Genomic DNA, 20,384 nt, shown 5'->3' on the forward strand with positions numbered 1-20,384 from the left:
ACCCGATCATCATGTGATGTCTCGGCACGACGAGCTGTCGCAACGGTGCATACTCAGGGAGAACACTTATACCTTGAAATTTAGTAAGGGATCATCTTATAATGCTACCACCGTACTAATCAAAATAAGATGCATAAAAAGATAAACATCACATGCAATCAAAATATGTGACATGATATGGCCATCATCATTTGTGCCTTTGATCTCCATCTCCAAAGCACCGTTAGGATCTCCATCGTCACCGGCTTGACACCTTGATCTCCATCGTAGCAACGTTGTCGTCTTGCCAACTATTGCTTCCATGACTATCGCTACCGCTTAGTGATAAAGTAAAGCAATTACATGGCGATTGCATTTCATACAATAAAGCGACAACCATAAGGCTCCTCCCAGTTGCCGATAACGGTTTACAAAACATGATCATCTCATACAACAATTTATATCTCATCATGTCTTGACCATATCACATCACAACATGCCCTGCAAAAACAAGTTAGACGTCCTCTACTTTGTTGTTACAAGTTTTACGTGGCTTCTACGGGCTTCTAGCAAGAACCGTTCTTACCTACGCATCAAAACCACAACGATTTTTCGTCAAGTGTGTTGTTTTAACCTTCAACAAGGACTGGGCATAGTCAAACTCGATTCAACTAAAGTTGGAGAAACTGACACCCGCTAGCCACCTGTGTGCGAAGCACGTCGGTACAACCAGTCTCATGAACGTGGTCGTGTAATGTCGGTCCGGGCCGCTTCATCCAACAATACCGCCGAATCAAAGTAAGACGTTGCTGGTAAGCAGCATGACTATTATCGCCCACAACTCTTTGTGTTCTACTCGTGCATATAACATCTACGCATAGACCTGGCTCGGATGCCACTATTGCGGAACGTAGTATTTGAAAAAAATTCCTACGATCACGCAAGATCTATCTAGGAGAAGCATAGCAACGAGCGGGGAGAGTGTGTCCACGTTCCCTCGTAGACTGAAATCGGAAGCGTTTAGTAACGCGGTTGATGTAGTCGAACGTCTTCACGACTCGATCCAAGTACCGAACGTACCACACCTCCGTGTTCAGCACACGTTCAATACGATGACGTCCCTCGAGCTCTTTATCCATTTGAGGACGAGGGAGAGTTCCATTAGCACGATGGCATGGCAACGGAGATGATGAAGTTACCGGCGCAGGGCTTCGCATAAGCACTACGACGATATGACCGAGGTGTGTAACTGTGGAGGGGGGCACCGCACACGGCTAAGACAAATCTTGGAGTGCCTTTGGGGTGCCCCCTGCCCACATATATAAAGGAGGGAGGGAGAGAGGCCGGCCCCCTAGGTGCGCGCCAAAAGTATGGAGTCCTACTAGGATTTCCAAGTCCTAGTAGGAATCCCTTTCCTTTTCGGAGTAGGAGAGAAGGAAAGAGGGAAAGAGAGAGGGAGTAGGAAAGGGCAAGGGGGGCGCCGCCCCCTTCCCCTAGTCCAATTCAGACCGATGGGGGGATGCCACCTCCCCTTTGGCCTGCCTCCTCTTTTCCCGTATGGCCCAATAAGGCCCATTACTTCTCCCGGTGAATTCCCGTAACTCCCCGGTACTCCGAAAAATACCCGAATCACTTGGAACCTTTCCGATGTCCGAATATAGCCTTCCCATATATGAATCTTTACCTCTCGACCATTTTGAGACTCCTCGTCATGTCCGTGATCTCATCCGGGACTCCGAACAAACTTTGGTCATCAAATCACATAACTCATAATATAAATCGTCATCGAACGTTAAGCGTGCGGACCCTACGGGTTCGAGAACTATGTAGACCTGACCGAGACATATCTCAGGTCAATAACCAATAGCGGAACCTGGATGCTCATATTGGCTCCTACATATTCTAAGAAGATCTTTATCGGTCAAACCACATAACAACATACGTCATTCCCTTTGTGATCGGTATGTTACTTGCCCGAGATTTGATCGTCGGTATCATCATACCTAGTTCAATCTCATTACCGGCAAGTATCTTTGCTCGTTCCGTAATGCATCATCCCGTAACTAACTCATTAGTCACATTGCTTGCAAGGCTTATAGTGATGTGTATTACCGAGAGGGCCCAGAGATACCTCTCCGATACACGGAGTAACAAATCCTAATCTTGATCTATGCCAACCCAACAAAACACCTTCGGAGACACCTGTAGAGCATCTTTATAATCACCCAGTTATGTTGTGACGTTTGATAGCACACAAGGTGTTCCTCCGGTATTTGGGAGTTGCATAATCTCATAGTCAGAGGAATATGTATAAGTCATGAAGAAAGCAATAGCAATAAAACTTATTGATCATTATGCTAAGCTAACGGATGGGTCTTGTCCATCACATCATTTTCCTAATGATGTGATCCCGTTCATCAAATGACAACACATGTCTATGGTTAGGAAACTTAACCATCTTTGATTAACGAGCTAGTCTAGTGGAGGCACACTAGGGACACTTTGTTTTGTCTATGTATTCACACATGTATCAAGTTTCCGGTTAATACAATTCTAGCATGAATAATAAACATTTATCACGATATAAGGAAAGAAAATAATAACTTTATTATTGCCTCTATGGCATTTTTCCTTCAGCTATCTGATGACCCACAAGTATAGGGGATCTATCGTAGTCCTTTCGATAAGTAAGAGTGTCGAACCCAACGAGGAGCAGAAGGAAATGATAAGCGGTTTTCAGCAAGGTATTCTCTGCAAGCACTGAAATAATAGGTAACAGATAGTTTTGTGATAAGATAATTTGTAACGAGCAACAAGTAACAAAAGTAAATAAGGTGCAGCGAGGTGGCCCAATCCTTTTTGTAGCAAAGGACAAGCCTGGACAAACTCTTATATAAAGGAAAACGCTCGCGAGGACACATGGGAATTATCGTCAAGCTAGTTTTCATCACATTCAGATGATTCGCATTCGGTACTCTGATAATTTGATATGTGGGTGGACCGGCGCTTGGGTGCTGCCCTTACTTGGACAAGCATCCCACTTATGATTAACCTCTATTGCAAGCATCCGCAACTACAACAAAAGTATTAAGGTAAACCTAACCATAGCATGAAACATATGGATCCAAATCAGCCCCTTACGAAGCAATGCATAAACTAGGGTTTAAGATTTTGTCACTCTAGCAACCCATCATCTACTTATTACTTCCCAATGCCTTCCTCTAGGCCCAAATAATGGTGAAGTGTTATGTAGTCGACGTTCACATAACACCACTAGAGGATAGACAACATACATCTCATCAAAATATCGAACGAATACCAAATTCACATGACTACTAATAGCAAGACTTCTTCCATGTCCTCAGGAACAAACGTAACTACTCACAAAGCATATTCATGTTCATAATCAGAGGAGTATTAATATGCATATAGGATCTGAACATATGATCTTCCACCAAATAAACCAACTAGCATCAACTACAAGGAGTAATCAACACTACTAGCAACCTACAGGTACCAATCCCAGACTTGGAGACAAGAATTGGATACAAGAGATGAACTAGGGTTTGAGAGGAGATGGTGCTGGTGAAGATGTTGATGGAGATTGCCCTCTCCCGATGAGAGGAGCGTTGGTGATGACGATGGCGATGATTTCCCCCTCCCGGAGGGAAGTGTCCCCGGCAGAACAGCTCTGCCGGAGCCCTAGATTGGTTCCGCCAAGGTTCCGCCTCGTGGCGGCAGAGTCTCGTCCCGAAAGCTTGCTTATGATTTTTCTTCGGACGAAAGACTTCATATAGCAGAAGATGGGCACCGGAGGGCCAACAGGGGGCCCACGAGGCAGGGGGCGCGCCCAGGGGGTAGGGCGCGCCCCCACCCTCGTGGCCAGGTGGAGGCCCCCCTGACGTATTTCTTCCGCTCAATATTTTTTATTATTTCCAAAAATAACTTTCGTGGAGTTTCAGGACTTTTGGAGTTGTGCAGAATAGGTCTCTAATATTTGCTCCTTTTCCAGCCCAGAATTCCAGCTGCCGGCATTCTCCCTCCTTATGTAAACCTTGTAAAATAAGAGAGAATAGGCATAAGTATTGTGACATAATGTGTAATAACAGCCCATAATGCAATAAATATCGATATAAAAGCATGATGCAAAATGGACGTATCAACTCCCCCAAGCTTAGACCTCGCTTGTCCTCAAGCGAAAGCCGATAACGATAAATATGTCCACATGTTTAGAGGTAGAGGTGTCGATAAAATAAAATACGGACATGAGGGCATCATGATTATTCTCATAACAGCAACATATATGGATATTGTCATATGATTTCTTATGCTCAAGTAATAATCTATTCACAATGCAAAGTATGAATCAGAAACTTTATTGAGAACCAACAAACTATAATCTCAGTCATTGAAGCAATTGCAATTTATCATAACATCAGAAAGAGTCTATGTCAGAGCTTTCTAGCAAGTCCACATACTCAACTATCATTTAGTCTTTCATAATTGCTAACACTCACGCAATACTTGTGGTTACGGAGTTTTAATCGGACACAGAGAAAGATAGGGGCTTATAGTTTCGCCTCCCAACCTTTTACCTCAAGGGTAATGTCAACAATAATAGTTCATGCTAACCTACATCCAATTAGATATATATATCAGGATCTTTCCAACACCTGTGCTTGCCAAAGGATAAAATGTAAAAAGGAAAGGTGAAGATCACCATGACTCTTGCATAAGGTAGAAGATAATAATAAAAGATAGGCCCTTCGCAGAGGGAAGCAGAGGTTGCCATGCGCTTTCAGGGTTGGATGCACAAAATCTTAATGCGAAAGAACGTCACTTTATATTGCCACTTGTGATATGAACCTTTATTATGCAGTCCGTCGCTTTTATTTCTTCCACATCACAAGATCGTATAAAGCTTATTTCCTCCACACCAATCAATCATACATATTTAGAGAGCAATTTTTATTGCTTGCACCGATGACAACTTACTTGAAGGATCTTACTCAATCCATAGGTAGATATGGTGGACTCTCATGGCAAAACTGGTTTAAGGGTTTTGGAAGCACAAGTAGTATCTCTACTTGGTGCAAAGAATTTGGCTAGCATGAGGGGGAAAGGCAAGCTCAACATGTTGGATGATCCATGACAATATACTTTATCTCAGATATAAGAAAACATAACCCATTACGTTGTCTTCCTTGTCCAACATCAACTCTTTAGCATGTCATATTTTAATGAGTGCTCCCAATCATAAAAGATGTCCAAGATAGTATATTTATATGTGAAACCTCTCTTTCTTTATTACTTCCTATTAATTGCAACGATGACCAAAGCTATGTTTGTCAACTCTCAACAACTTTTAATCATCATACTCTTTCTATGTGAAGTCATTACTCTCAATAAGATCAATATGATCTTTTTATTCTTTTTATTCTTTTCTCTTTTCTTTTATTCACTCAAGATCATAGCAAGATAATCAAGCCCTTGACTCAACACTAATCTTTATTATATATAGCTCACGGACTCGATTACATAGAGGATCATAAAGCAAAACTCAAAACTAGATCATACCAAAACTTTATTCTACTAGATCAAGATACTACTAATAGGATCGAACTAAGAAAAACGGTAAAGATAGGAGATGTGGTTGTGATACGATACCGGGGCACCTCCCCCAAGCTTGGCAGTTGCCAAGGGGAGTGCCCATACCCATGTGATTATGTCTCCTTTGTTGGTGAAGAGGATGGTGGTGATGATGGGTAGTCGCACATCGAGCGTAAGAGATCCTCCAGCTTGCGGATAATGCCCTTGAGTGCAACAATATGCTCCTTCAACAAAATATTTTCACGTGTGAGATACTTGTTTTGTATACGAGCTAGCTCAATCATCTTGAAAGCTTCGATCTCAGTTGGGGTAAGAAGATTGTGATCAAGTTGAAGGATGTCTTCTGTTGCCGGAACTTGGTCCTCCGTGGCCTTCTTGATCCCTTCATCCTTGTTGATCTCCATGGGTTCTTCCCTCTTCAGCTCTATCTTCATTAGCCAAGCATCGTTGTCACCATTGTTGGAGGAGGGGGACGACATGATGCCTGGCTTTGACAACCCTGACAGAAAACAGCTCGAAACAAGAACAGAGGACAATTGCGTGATACAGGAGTCAAAACCTTCGGGAGATTATATAATGAATTTTTACCGACCAAAATACGTATCGTGCAAGAAAACGGAGTCCGAAGAGCACACGAGGTGCCCACGAGGTAGCGGGGCGCGCCCAGGGGGTAGGGCGCCCCTCCACCCTCGTGGAGGCCTCGTGTCCTTCCCGGACTGCTTCTTATTTTTCTATTTTTCTAAATATTCCAAAATGGAGAAATATTGCCATAAAACTGTTTTGGAGTCGGTTTACTTACCATACCACATACCTATTCCTTTTCGGAGTCTGAAACGTTCCGGAAAGTGTCCCTTATGTATTCCTCCGGGGTTACGGTTTCAACAACATTGGTTTCAACATTTATGGGATTACCTGAGATATAATGTTTGATTCTTTGACCGTTCACCACCTTCGGGTTTGTGCCTTTGAAGTTGTTGATTTTTATGGCACCGGAACGATAGACCTCCTCGATAACGTAAGGGCCTTCCCATTTAGAGAGAAGTTTTCCTGCAAAAAATCTTAAACAAGAGTTGTATAGCAATACATAATCTCCTACATTAAACTCACGCTTTTGTATTCTTTTGCCATGCCATCTTTAAACTTTTTCTTTAAACAATTTGGCATTCTCATAAGCTTGGGTTCTCCATTCATCAAGTGAGCTAATGTCAAATAACCTCTTCTCACCGGCAAGTTTGAAATCATAGTTGAGCTCTTTAATAGCCCAATATGCCTTATGTTCTAGTTCGAGAGGTAACTGACATGCTTTTCCATAAACCATTTTATACGGAGACATACCCATAGGATTTTTATATGTAGTTCTATAGGCCCATAATGCAACATCAAGTTTCTTAGACCAATTCTTTCTAGATCTATTAACAGTCTTTTGCAAAATTAATTTGAGCTCTCTGTTGCTCAATTCTACTTGACCACTAGACTGCGGGTGATAAGGAGATGCAATTCTATGATTAACATCATATTTAGCAAGCATTTTACGGAAAGCACCATGAATAAAATGTGAACCACCATCAGTCATTAAATATCTAGGGACTCCAAACCTCGGAAAATAACTTCTTTAAGCATTTTAATAGAAGTGTTATGATCAGCACTACTAGTTGGAATAGCTTCTACCCACTTAGTAACGTAATCAACAGCAACTAAAATATGTGTGTATCCATTAGAGGCAGGAAAAGGTCCCATATAATCAAAGCCCCAAACATCAAATGGTTCAATAACAAGTGAATAATTCATAGGCATTTCTTGACGTCTACTAATATTACCAATTCTTTGACATTCATCACAAGACAAGACAAACTTACGGGCATCCTTGAAGAGAGTAGGCCAATAAAAACTGGATTGCAATACCTTATGTGCAGTTCTATCTCCAGCGTGGTGTCCTCCATAAGCCTCGGAGTGACACTTGCGTAGGATCTGTTCCTGTTCATGCTCAGGTACACAACGTCTAATAACACCATCTACTCCTTCTTTATAAAGATGTGGGTCATCCCAAAAGTAATGTCTCAAATCATAGAAAAACTTTTTCTTTTGCTGGTATGTGAAACTAGGTGGTATAAATTTAGCAACAATATAATTAGCATAATCAGCATACCATGGAGCAGTACGAGAAGTATTTATGACATTTAATTGCTCATCAGGAAAGCTATCATCAATAGGTAGTGGGTCATCAAGAACATTTTCTAACCTAGACAAGTTGTCTGCAACGGGGTTCTCAGCTCCCTTTCTATCAATAATATGCAAATCAAATTCTTGTAGCAAGAGAACCCATCTAATAAGTCTAGGTTTAGCATCTTTCTTTTCCATAAGATATTTAATAGCAGCATGATCCGTGTGAATAGTTACTTTAGAATCGACAATATAAGGTCTGAACTTATCACAAGCAAATACGACTGCTAAGAATTCTTTTTCAGTAGTAGCATAATTTCTTTGAGCATTGTCTAGAGTTTTACTAGCATATTGAATAACATTTAATTTCTTATCAACTCTTTGCCCTAGAACAGCACCTACAGCATAATCACTAGCATCACACATAATTTCAAAGGGTAAATTCCAATCAGGTGGCTGAACAATAGGTGCAGAGATCAATGCTTTCTTAAGTATTTCAAATGCTTCTACACAATCATCATCAAAGACAAATGGTATATCTTTTTGTAATAAATTAGTCAGAGGCCGAGAAATTTTTGAGAAGTCCTTAATGAACCTCCTATAAAATCCGGCGTGACCAAGGAAACTTCTTATACCTTTGATGTCCTTGGGACATGGCATCTTTTCAATAGCATCAACCTTGGCTTTATCAACCTCAATACCTCTTTCAGAAACTTTATGCCCCAAGACAATACGTTCATTAACCATAAAGTGGCACTTTTCCCAATTCAAGACAAGGTTAGTTTCTTCACATCTCTGCAAAACTCGGTCATGGTTGCTTAAGCAATCATCAAAAGAGGATCCATAGATGGAGAAGTCGTCCATGAAAACCTCACAAATCTTTTCACAAAAGTCAGAGAATATAGCCATCATGCATCTTTGAAAGGTAGCAGGTGCATTACATAAACCAAAAGGCATACGTCTATAAGCAAAAGTACCAAAAGGGCAAGTAAAAGTAGTCTTTGATTGATCATTGGCTGACACAGGTATTTGAGAGAAACCAGAATAACCATCTAGAAAGCAAAAATGTGTATGTTTGGATAATCTTTCTAGCATTTGATCGATAAAAGGTAAGGGGTAATGATCTTTTTTAGTAGCCTTATTTAATTTGCGGAAATCAATTACCATCCTATAACCTGTAATAATTCTTTGCGGGATCAACTCATCTTTATCATTAGGAACGACGGTAATACCTCCCTTCTTAGGGACACAATGGACAGGACTTACCCACTGACTATCAGCAACGGGATAAATTATACCTGCCTCAAGGAGCTTTAGTATTTCTTTTCTTACCACTTCCTTCATCTTAGGATTCAGCCGTCGTTGATGATCACGAACTGGTTTGGCATCTTCCTCCAAATTTATTTTATGTTGACATAGAGTGGGACTAATGCCCTTAAGATCATCAAGAGTATATCCAATAGCAGCACGGTGCTTCCTCAGAGTTTTCAATAATCTCTCTTCTTCATGCTCTGAAAGGTTAGCACTAATAATAACAGGATATATCTTTTTCTCATCAAGATAAGCATATTTAAGAGTATCAGGTAACGGTTTAAGCTCAAACACGGGATCACCCTTGGGTGGAGGAGGATCCCCTAGGATTTCAACAGGCAAATTGTGTTTCAGGATGGGTTCCTGTTTAAAGAATACTTCATCTATTTCCCTTCTTTCATTCATAAACATATCATTTTCATGGTCTAGCAAATATTGTTCTAAAGGGTCACTAGGAGGTACGGCAATAGAAGCAAGACCAATTATTTCATCCTTACTAGGCAATTCTCTTCACGGTGTTGTCTACTAAATTTAGAGAAATTAAACTCATGAGACATATCACCTAAACCAATAGTAACAACATCCTTTTCGCAGTCTATCCTAGCATTAACAGTGTTCAAGAAGGGTCTACCAAATATAATGGGACAAAAGCTATCTTGTGGGGAACCAAGAACAAGAAAATCAGCAGGATATTTAGTTTTCCCACACAAGACTTCAACATCTCTAACAATTCCCATTGGTGAAATAGTATCTCTATTGGCAAGTTTAATTGTAACATCAATATCTTCTAACTCAGCAGGTGCAATATCATGCTTAATTTCTTTGTATAAGTCAATAGGTATTGCACTAGCACTAGCACCCATATCACATAAGCCATGATAACAATGATCTCCTATTTTAACAGAAATAACAGGCATGCCTACCACAGGTCTATGTTTATCTTTAGCACAAGGTTTGGCAATTCTAGCAGTTTCATCACAGAAATAAATAACATGCCCATCAATATTATCAGCCAAGAGATCTTTAACAATAGCAATATTAGGTTCAACTTTAATTTGCTCAGTAGGTGTATAAGTTCTAATATTGCTTTTACGAACTACAGTTGAAGCTTTAGCATGATCCTTTATTCTAACAGGGAAAGGTGGTTTCTCAACATAAGAAGTAGGAACAATAGGATCATTATAAGTGATAGTCTTTTCTTTAACTTTAATAGGTGTAGCTACTTTTACTTCTATGGGAGGATGATATTTAATCCACTTCTCCTTAGGGAGATCAACATAAGTAGCAAAAGATTCACAGAAAGAAGCTACTATCTCAGAGTCAAGTCCATATTTAGTGCTAAACTTACGGAAAACATCGGTATCCATAAAAGATTTAACACAATCAAACTTAGGTGTCATACCTGACTCCTTACCTTCGTCGAGATCCCAATCTTCAGAGTTGCGTTTAATTCTATCCAATAAATCCCATTTGAATTCAATAGTCTTCATCATAAAAGAGCCAGCACAAGAAGTATATATCGAGCATGGTGCGATTGTTATCAGAAAGCCGAGCATAAAAACTTTGAATAATTATTTCTCTTGGAAGCTCATGATTGGGGCATGAATATAACATTGATTTAAGCCTCCCCCAAGCTTGAGCGATGCTTTCTCCTTCGCGAGGCCAAAAATTATATATATAATTGCGATCACGATGAACAAGATGCATAGGATAAAATTTCTGATGAAATTCCAATTTCAATCGTTTGTAGTTCCATGATCCCGTATCATCACATAGCCTATACCATGTCAATGCATCTCCCTTCAAAGATAAAGGGAAGACCTTCTTCTTAATAAAATCACCGGGTATACCTGCAAGCTTAAATAATCCACAAACTTCATCCACATATATTAGGTGCTCATCAGGATGCTTTGTTCCATCTCCTGCAAAAGGATTAGCTAGCAGTTTTTCTAACATACCCGAAGGAATCTCAAAGTGGACATTTTCATTTTCAGTAGGTTCAGTAGGTTGAGGAGCAACTCTTTGCTCTACTGGTCGGGGTGAAGATACCCCGAACAAGCCCCTCAGAGGATTACTTTCCATAGTAACAAGTGACAGTAAATTTCAGCACACTATATAAATTTTTCCTTACCAAATTCCACCTACCAAAGGCGCTTCACTCCCCGGCAACGGCGCCAGAAAAGAGTCTTGATGACCCACAAGTATAGGGGATCTATCGTAGTCCTTTCGATAAGTAAGAGTGTCGAACCCAACGAGGAGCAGAAGGAAATGATAAGCGGTTTTCAGCAAGGTATTCTCTGCAAGCACTGAAATAATAGGTAACAGATAGTTTTGTGATAGGATAATTGTAACGAGCAACAAGTAACAAAAGTAAATAAAGTGCAGCAAGGTGGCCCAATCCTTTTTGTAGCAAAGGACAAGCCTGGACAAACTCTTATATAAAGGAAAACGCTCCCGAGGACACATGGGAATTATCGTCAAGCTAGTTTTCATCACGTTCATATGATTCGCGTTCGGTACTTTGATAATTTGATATGTGGGTGGACCGGTGCTTGGGTGCTGTCCTTACTTGGACAAGCATCCCACTTATGATTAACCTCTATTGCAAGCATCCGCAACTACAACAAAAGTATTAAGGTAAACCTAACCATAGCATGAAACATATGGATCCAAATCAGCCCCTTACGAAGCAACGCATAAACTAGGGTTTAAGCTTCTGTCACTCTAGCAACCCATCATCTACTTATTACTTCCCAATGCCTTCCTCTAGGCCCAAATAATGGTGAAGTGTTATGTAGTCGACGTTCACATAACACCACTAGAGGATAGACAACATACATCTCATCAAAATATCGAACGAATACCAAATTCACATGACTACTAATAGCAAGACTTCTCCCATGTCCTCAGGAACAAACGTAACTACTCACAAAGCATATTCATGTTCATAATCAGAGGAGTATTAATATGCATATATGATCTGAACATATGATCTTCCACCAAATAAACCAACTAGCATCAACTACAAGGAGTAATCAACACTACTAGCAACCTACAGGTACCAATCCCAGACTTGGAGACAAGAATTGGATACAAGAGATGAACTAGGGTTTGAGAGGAGATGGTGCTGGTGAAGATGTTGATGGAGATTGCCCTCTCCCGATGAGAGGAGCGTTGGTGATGACGATGGCGATGATTTCCCCCTCCCGGAGGGAAGTGTCCCCGGCAGAACAGCTCTGCCGGAGCCCTAGATTGGTTCCGCCAAGGTTCCGCCTCGTGGCGGCGGAGTCTCGTCCCGAAAGCTTGCTTATGATTTTTCTTTGGATGAAAGACTTCATATAGCAGAAGATGAGCACCGGAGGGCCAACAGGGGGGCAACGAGGCAGGGGTGCGCCCAGGGGGGTAGGGCGCGCCCCCCACCCTCGTGGCCAGGTGGAGGCCCCCCGGACGTATTTCTTCTACTCAATATTTTTTTTATTTCCAAAAATAACTTTCGTGGAGTTTCAGGAATTTTGGAGTTGTGCAGAATAGGTCTGTAATATTTGCTCCTTTTCCAGCCCAGAATTCTAGCTGCCGGCATTCTCCCTCCTTATGTAAACCTTGTAAAATAAGAGAGAATATGCATAAGTATTGTGACATAATGTGTAATAACAGCACATAATGCAATAAATATCGATATAAAAGCATGATGCAAAATGGACGTATCACTATATCAATGCAAGTTTGTATGTAATTGCGAATTTATATTGTTTTATGTGTTGACATCATATAACTCTTGCCCTATGCACCGCTACTTGAGCTTGCGTTGTTATTTCCCTTGAAGAGGAAAGGGTGATGCAGTAAAGTAGAGATAAGTATTTTCCTGAGTTAATAACCAAGGTATCAATCTAGTAGGAGGAACAAGCAAGTCTCCAATAGATGCACCTGCACAAACTAACAAACACTTGCACACCCTTCACGGTCACTTGCCAGAGTGAGATCTAATAGAGATAGATATAAAAGATAAATAAAAGGCAAAATAAGATAAAGGTAAATAAATTACAGCAAGGTATTTTTGGGTTTTTGGTTTTATAGATCTGAAAATAATATGATGGAAAATAGACCTGGGGCCATAGGTTTCAGTAGAGGCTTCTCTCTTGAAAGAAAACATACGGTGGGTGAACCAATTACTGTAGACCAATTGATAGAAAAGTGCATATTGCTGACGATATCTAAGGCAAAGATCATGAATATAGACATCACGTCCGCGATAAGTAGACCAAAACGATTCTGCACATCGACTGAATCATGCCTGCATCCAGAGTATTAAGTTCAAAAGAACAGAGTAACGCATTAAGCAAGATGAGATGATCTAGAGGGATAAACTCAAGCAATATGATATATCCTTAGTGGCAACAATAGAATATGTGCCTCGCTACCCCTGCTGTCACTAGGTGAGGACACTGCAAGATTGAACCCATCACAAATTACCTCTCCCATTGCAAGATAGATCAATCTAGTTGGCTGATGTCTACTACGCAACCTTCTCCTTGTAGACATTGTTGGGCCTCCAATTGCAGAGGTTTGTAGGACAGTAGCAAATTTCCCTCAAGTGGATGACCTAAGGTTTATCAATCCGTGGGAGGTGTAGGATGAAGATGGTCTCTCTCAAACAACCCTGCAACCAAATAACAAAGAGTCTCTTGTGTCCCCAAAACACCCAATACAATGGTAAATTGTATAGGTGCACTAGTTCGGCGAAGAGATGCTGATACAAGTGCAATATGGATGGTAGATATAGGTTTTGTAATATGAAAATATAAAAACAGCAAGGTAACTAATAATAAAAGTGAGCGAAAACGGTATTGCAATGCTAGAAAACAAGGCCTAGGGTTCATACTTTCACTAGTGCAAGTTCTCTCAACAATAATAACATAACTGGATCGTATAACTATCCCTCATCATGCAACAAAGAGTCACTCCGAAGTCACTAATAGCGGAGAACAAACGAAGAGATTCTGGTAGGCTACGAAACCACCTCAAAGTTATCCTTTCTGATCGATCTATTCAAGAGTCCGTAGTAAAATAACACGAAGCTATTCTTTTCGTTCGATCTATCATAGAGTTCGTACTAGAATAACACCTTAATACACAAATCAACCAAAACCCTAAGGTCACCTAGATACTCCAATGTCACCTCAAGTATCCGTGGGTATGATTATACGATATGCATCACACAATCTCATATTCATCTATTCAACCAACACAAAGAACTTCAAAGAGTGCCCCAAAGTTTCTACCGGAGAGTCAAGACGAAAACGTGTGCCAACCCCTATGCATAAGTTCACAATGTTACGGAACCCGCAAGTTGATCACTGATAACCCACAAGTATAGGGGATCAATTGTAGCCTCTTTCGATAAGTAAGAGTGTCGAACCCAACGAGGAACTAAAGGTAGAACAAATATTCCCTCAAGTTCTATCGACCACCGATACAACTCTACGCACGCTTGACGTTCGCTTTACCTAGAACAAGTATGAAACTAGAAGTACTTCGTAGGTGTTTTTGGATATGTTTGCAAGATAATAAAGAGCACGTAAATAAAGACTAGGGGCTGTTTAGGTAAAGAAGCAATAAAGTTAGTATAGCGAGTGTGGAAAAGTGGTGGTAGGAGTTGTGAAATTGTCCCTAAGCAATTGACTACTTTACTAGACCGATAACAAGTTTTATGTGGGAGAGGCCACTGCTAGCATGTCATCCCTGACTTGGAATTCTTTGCACTTATGATTGGAACTATTAGCAAGCGTCCGCAACTACTAACGTTCATTAAGGTAAAACCCAACCATAGCATTAAGATATATTGGTCCCCCTTCAATCCCGTATGCATCAATTTCTATGCTAGGCTGAAGCTTCTGTCATCCTTGCCCTCCAATACATAGTCCTATCAACATACAACTAACCCTATGGTGTGATCCACGCGCGCGCTCATATGATGGGCACCAAAGGACAGCAACATAACCAGAAGCAAATTAAATCAATCATAGCAATTCATCAACCACCGATAGGACAACGAAAATCTACTCACACATCATAGGATGGCAACACATCATTGGATAATAATATGAAGCATAAAGCACCATGTTCAAGTAGAGGGTACATCGGGTTGCGGGAGAGTGGACCATTGTAGATAGAGGGGGGAAGGTGATGGAGATGTTAGTGGAGATGGCGGAGGTGTTGGTGAAGATCGCGGTGATGATGATGGCCCCCGGCGGCGTTCCGGCGCCACCGGAAGAGAGGGGGAGAGAGCCCCCCTCGTTCTTCTTCTTCCTTGACCTTCTCCCTAGATGGGAAAAGGGTTTCCCCTCTGGTCCATGGTCTCCACAGCGTGGGAGGGGCGAGAGCCCCTCCGAGATTGGATTTGTCTCTCTGTCTCTTTCTGTTTCTGCGTTCTCATATTCTGCCATGGCACCGTTTCTTTTATATCCGAAGATCCGTAACTCCGATTGGGGTGAATCTTTCGCCCAGATCTTTCTCATAAAATTAGCTTTCTTGCGCAAAAGAAGAGCATCAACCGCCTTATGGGGTGCCCACGAGGGTCCAGGGCGAGCCTGCCCCCCAGGGCGCGCCCCCTGCCTCGTGGCCCCCTCGGGCACCGTCTCGCGTTGATTTTACTTCCCAAAAATCATAAATATTCCAAAATAATTCTCCGTCCATTTTTATCCCATTTGGACTCCGTTTGATATTGGGTTTCTGCGAAACATAAAACATGCAACAAACAGGAACTGGCACTGGGCATTGGATCAATATGTTAGTCCCAAAAATAGTATAAAAAGTTGCCAAAAGTATATCAAAGTTGAATAATATTGGCATGGAACAATCAAAAATTATAGATACGACGGAGACGTATCAGCATCCCCAAGCTTAATTCCTGCTCGTCCTCGAGTAGGTAAATGATTAAAAAGATAATTTTTGATGTGGAATGCTACCTAGCATAATCTTGATCATATGTCTAATCATGGCATGAATATTAAGATACGAGTGATTCAAAGCAATAGTCTATCATTTGACATAAAAACAATAATACTTCAAGCCTACTAATAAAGCAATCATGTCTTTTCAAAATAACATGGCCAAAGAAAGTTATCCCTATAGTCTGGCTATGCTCCATCTTCACCACACAAAATATTCACATCATGCACAACCCCGATGACAAGCCAAGCAATTGTTTCATACTTTTCATGTTGTCAAACCTTTTCAACTTTCACGCAATACATGAGCGTGAGCCATGGACATAGCACTATAGGTGGAATAGAATATGATGGGGGTTTTTGGAGAAGACAAAAAGGAGAAAGTCTCACATCGACGCGGCTAATCAACGGGCTATGGAGATGCCCATCAATTGATGTCAATGTGAGGAGTAGGGATTGCCATGCAACAGATGCACTAGAGCTATAAGTATATGAAAGCTCAAACTGAAATTAAGTGGGTGTGCATCCAACTTGCTTGCTCATGAAGACCTAGGGCATTTGAGGAAGCCCATCGTTGGAATATACAAGCCAAGTTCTATAATGAAAATTCCCACTAGTATATGAAAGTGATAACTCAAGAGACTCTCTATCATGAAGAACATGGTGTACTTTGAAGCACAAGTGTGGTAAAAGGATAGTAACATTGCCCCTTCTCTCGTTTTCTCTCTTTTTTTTTGTTTTTTTGGGCCTTCTCTTTATTTTGGCCTTTCTCTTCTTTTTTTTCATCTGGAGTCTCATCCCGACTTGTGGGGTAATCATAGTCTCCATCATCCTTTCCTCACTGGGGCAATGCTCTAATAATGATGATCATCACACTTTTATTTACTTACAACTCAATATTACAACTCGATATCTGGAACAAAGATATGACTCTATATGAATGCCTCCGGCGGTGTAACGGGATGTGCAATGATCTAGCGTAGCAATGACATCAAAAACCAGAAAAGCCATGAAAACATCATGCTAGCTATCTTACGATCATGCAAAGCAATATGACAATAAATGCTCAAGTCATGTATATGATGATGATGGAAGTTGCATGGCAATATACTCGGAATGGCTATGGAAATCCCATGATAGGTAGGTATGGTGGCTGTTTTGAGGAAGATATAAGGAGGTTTATGTGTGATAGAGCATATCATATGACGGGGTTTGGATGCACCGGCGAAGTTTTCACCAACTCTCGAGGTGAGAAAGGGCAATGCGCGGTACCGAAGAGGCTAGCAATGATGGAAGGGTGAGAGTGCGTATAATCCATGGACTCAACATTAGTCATAAAGAACTCACATACTTATTGCAAAAATCTATTAGTCATCGAAACAAAGTACTACGCGCATGCTCCTAGGGGGATAGACTGGTAGGAAAAGACCATCGCTCGTCCCCGACCACCACTCATAAGGAAGACAATCAATAAATAAATCATGCTCGGACTTCGTTACATAACGGTTCACCATACGTGCATGCTACGGGAATCACAAACTTCAACACAAGTATTTCTACAATCCACAACTACCCACTAGCATGACTCTAATATCACCATCTTTATATCGCAAAACTATTGCAAGGAATCAAACATATCATATTCAGTGATCTACAAGTTTTATTTAGGATTTTATGACTAACCATGTGAATGACCAGTTCCTGTCATCTCTCTAAATAGATATAAGTGAAGCAAGAGAGTTTAATTCTTTCTACAAAATATATGCCCACGCTCTAAGAAATATAAGTGAAGAAAAAGAGCATTCTACAAATGGCGGTTGTCTAAGTGAAGAAAACAGGCAATCCAAACTTCAAATGATATAAGTGAAGCACATGAAGCATTCTATAAAGCCATACTCAAAAGATATAAGTGAAGTGCAAAGAGCATTCTATAAATAAACCAAGGACTATCTCAAACCAGCATGGTGCATAAAATAAAAATGAAAACTAAATGCAAAAGACGCTCCAAGATTGCACATATCGCATGAACGAAACGAATCCGAAAACATACCGATACTTGTTGAAGAAAGAGGGGATGCCTTCCGGGGCATCCCCAAGCTTAGACGCTTGAGTCTCCTTGAATATTTACTTGGGGTGCCTTGGTCATCCCCAAGATTGAGCTCTTGCCTCTCCTCCTTTGCCTCATATCGGGACCTTCTCGATCATCGAACACTTCATCCACACAAAACTTCAACAGAAAACTCGGTAAGATCCGTTAGTATAATAAAGCAAATCACTACTCTAAGTACTGTTGCAAACCAATTCATATTTTGTTTTTTGCATTGTGTCTACTGTAGTATAACTTTTCCATGGCTTAATCCACTGATATAAATCGATAGTTTCATCAAAACAAGCAAACTATGCATCAAAAACAGAATCTGTCTAAAACAGAACAGTCTGTAATAATATGAATATTCACCATACTTCTGATACTTGAAAAATTCTGCCGAAATTAGTAACAATAAAAAATTTGTATGTAAAGACAGTGCAAAAATTTCAGAACTATTCGACGTTCCAGTAAAAAATGGAAAATCACGCACTACAGCCAAAGTTTCTGTCCTGCACCGTACAAACCAACAAGCATTGTAAACATCCTAAAGGCAAACCTTGGCACATTGTTTTTATTTTTAAACTATATAAAAGCACACAACAGAAATAAATGACTCTCTAAAACTTCCGGGTTGTCTCCCTGGCAGCGCTTTCTTTAAAGCCATTAAGCTAGGCATAAAGTGCTCAAGTAATGGATCCACCCGGATCCCGAGGTATATCAAAGCCAATTTTAATTCACAATGATTTAGAATTTAGTAGTGAGCACAAAGCAACATATATCAAGCAATGAAGAAGTATAACTCTCTTCCTATGCATCGGCATGTCATAAAAGAACAATTCATGCACACAAAGTAAAGGCCAATGCATAGTATAAACAGTTTCTTGCAATTTTATCGTGTTGGAAACATAGAGAGGTGGAGATATAGTTCCTCTCTCATAATAATTGCAAGTAGGAGCAGCAAGCACATGCATATTATATTCATCAAAAACATCATGTGCAACAGTATAAGGCAACCCATCAATATAATCCTTAATAAGTGCAAACTTCTCCGATATAGTATAATCGGGTGTATTCAAAAAGATAATAGGATTATCATACGTGGGTGCAATAGCAACAATTTCATGTTTAACATAAGGAACTATAGCAAGTTCATCTCCATAAGCATAATTCATATTGGCATCTTGGCCACAAGCATAGCAAGCATCATCAAAAAGGGGTATTTCAAGAGAATCAACGGTATCAAACAATCATCATAGCAATCATCCTTCGGTAAGCACGAAGGGAAATTAAACAATGTATGAGTTGAAGAGTTACTCTCATTAGAAGGTGGGCACAGGTAGCTAATCCGCTCTTCCTCCTTTTGTTCTTCGCTCTCCTCCTCATCTTTTTCATCCAATGAGCTCACAGTTTCATCGATTTCTTCTTCCATAGATTCCTGCAAAATATTAGTCTCTTCTTGGACAGCGGAGACTTTCTCAATAAGCGCACCAATATAGGAATTATATTCATAATTATCATAGCAATATTTCAATATAGCAAAATTTTCAGGCCTATAAACATCATCATCAAAAGCTTTATACTTTTCAAACAAAGATTCAGTTTCATAAGCACCCTTAAAAGCAACAAATTCTTCTATTTGTTCCACATCATAGTAATCATATATACCTCTAGCATAAGAAGCCAAGGTTTCATTATCATTAAATTTGGATGAAAAGGGAAGGTTTGGAGCCTTCATCCTAGAGCAACAAGTATAATCATAACTCAAGCATACTTGCCGAGCGTACCACTTCAACATATAAATTTGATCCCATAATAGTTTCCCTTTTTGTGTCAAGCGGTAATCCCTAAACTATTCACGTTGATCCAACGTTACTCCCATTGCCAAATTGAATGGGGTTTTCTCTAGATTATCAAAGTAGTACATAATATCTGTCACATAACGAGCATCGAGGGTTTTAGGAGGTTCCTCATCTCCATGAGCAGCAAGTACACCTAATTTTTTTGGTATTTCGTGTTCCATATCCATAACTAAAGATAAATAACAACTAAGAACAGAAAATAAAAATTACTTAGTGATAAAGCGAACAAGCACACACGAGAATATTCACCCCACGCTATTGCTCCCCGGCAACGGCGCCAGAAAAAGGTCTTGATAACCCACAAGTATAGGGGATCAATTGTAGCCTCTTTCGATAAGTAAGAGTGTCGAACCCAACGAGGAGCTAAAGGTAGAACAAATATTCCCTCAAGTTCTATCGACCACCGATACAACTCTACGCACGCTTGAC

This window comes from Triticum aestivum, chromosome 3D (genome assembly GCF_018294505.1).
Source record: "Triticum aestivum cultivar Chinese Spring chromosome 3D, IWGSC CS RefSeq v2.1, whole genome shotgun sequence".
NCBI classification, from domain to species: Eukaryota; Viridiplantae; Streptophyta; class Magnoliopsida; order Poales; family Poaceae; genus Triticum; species Triticum aestivum.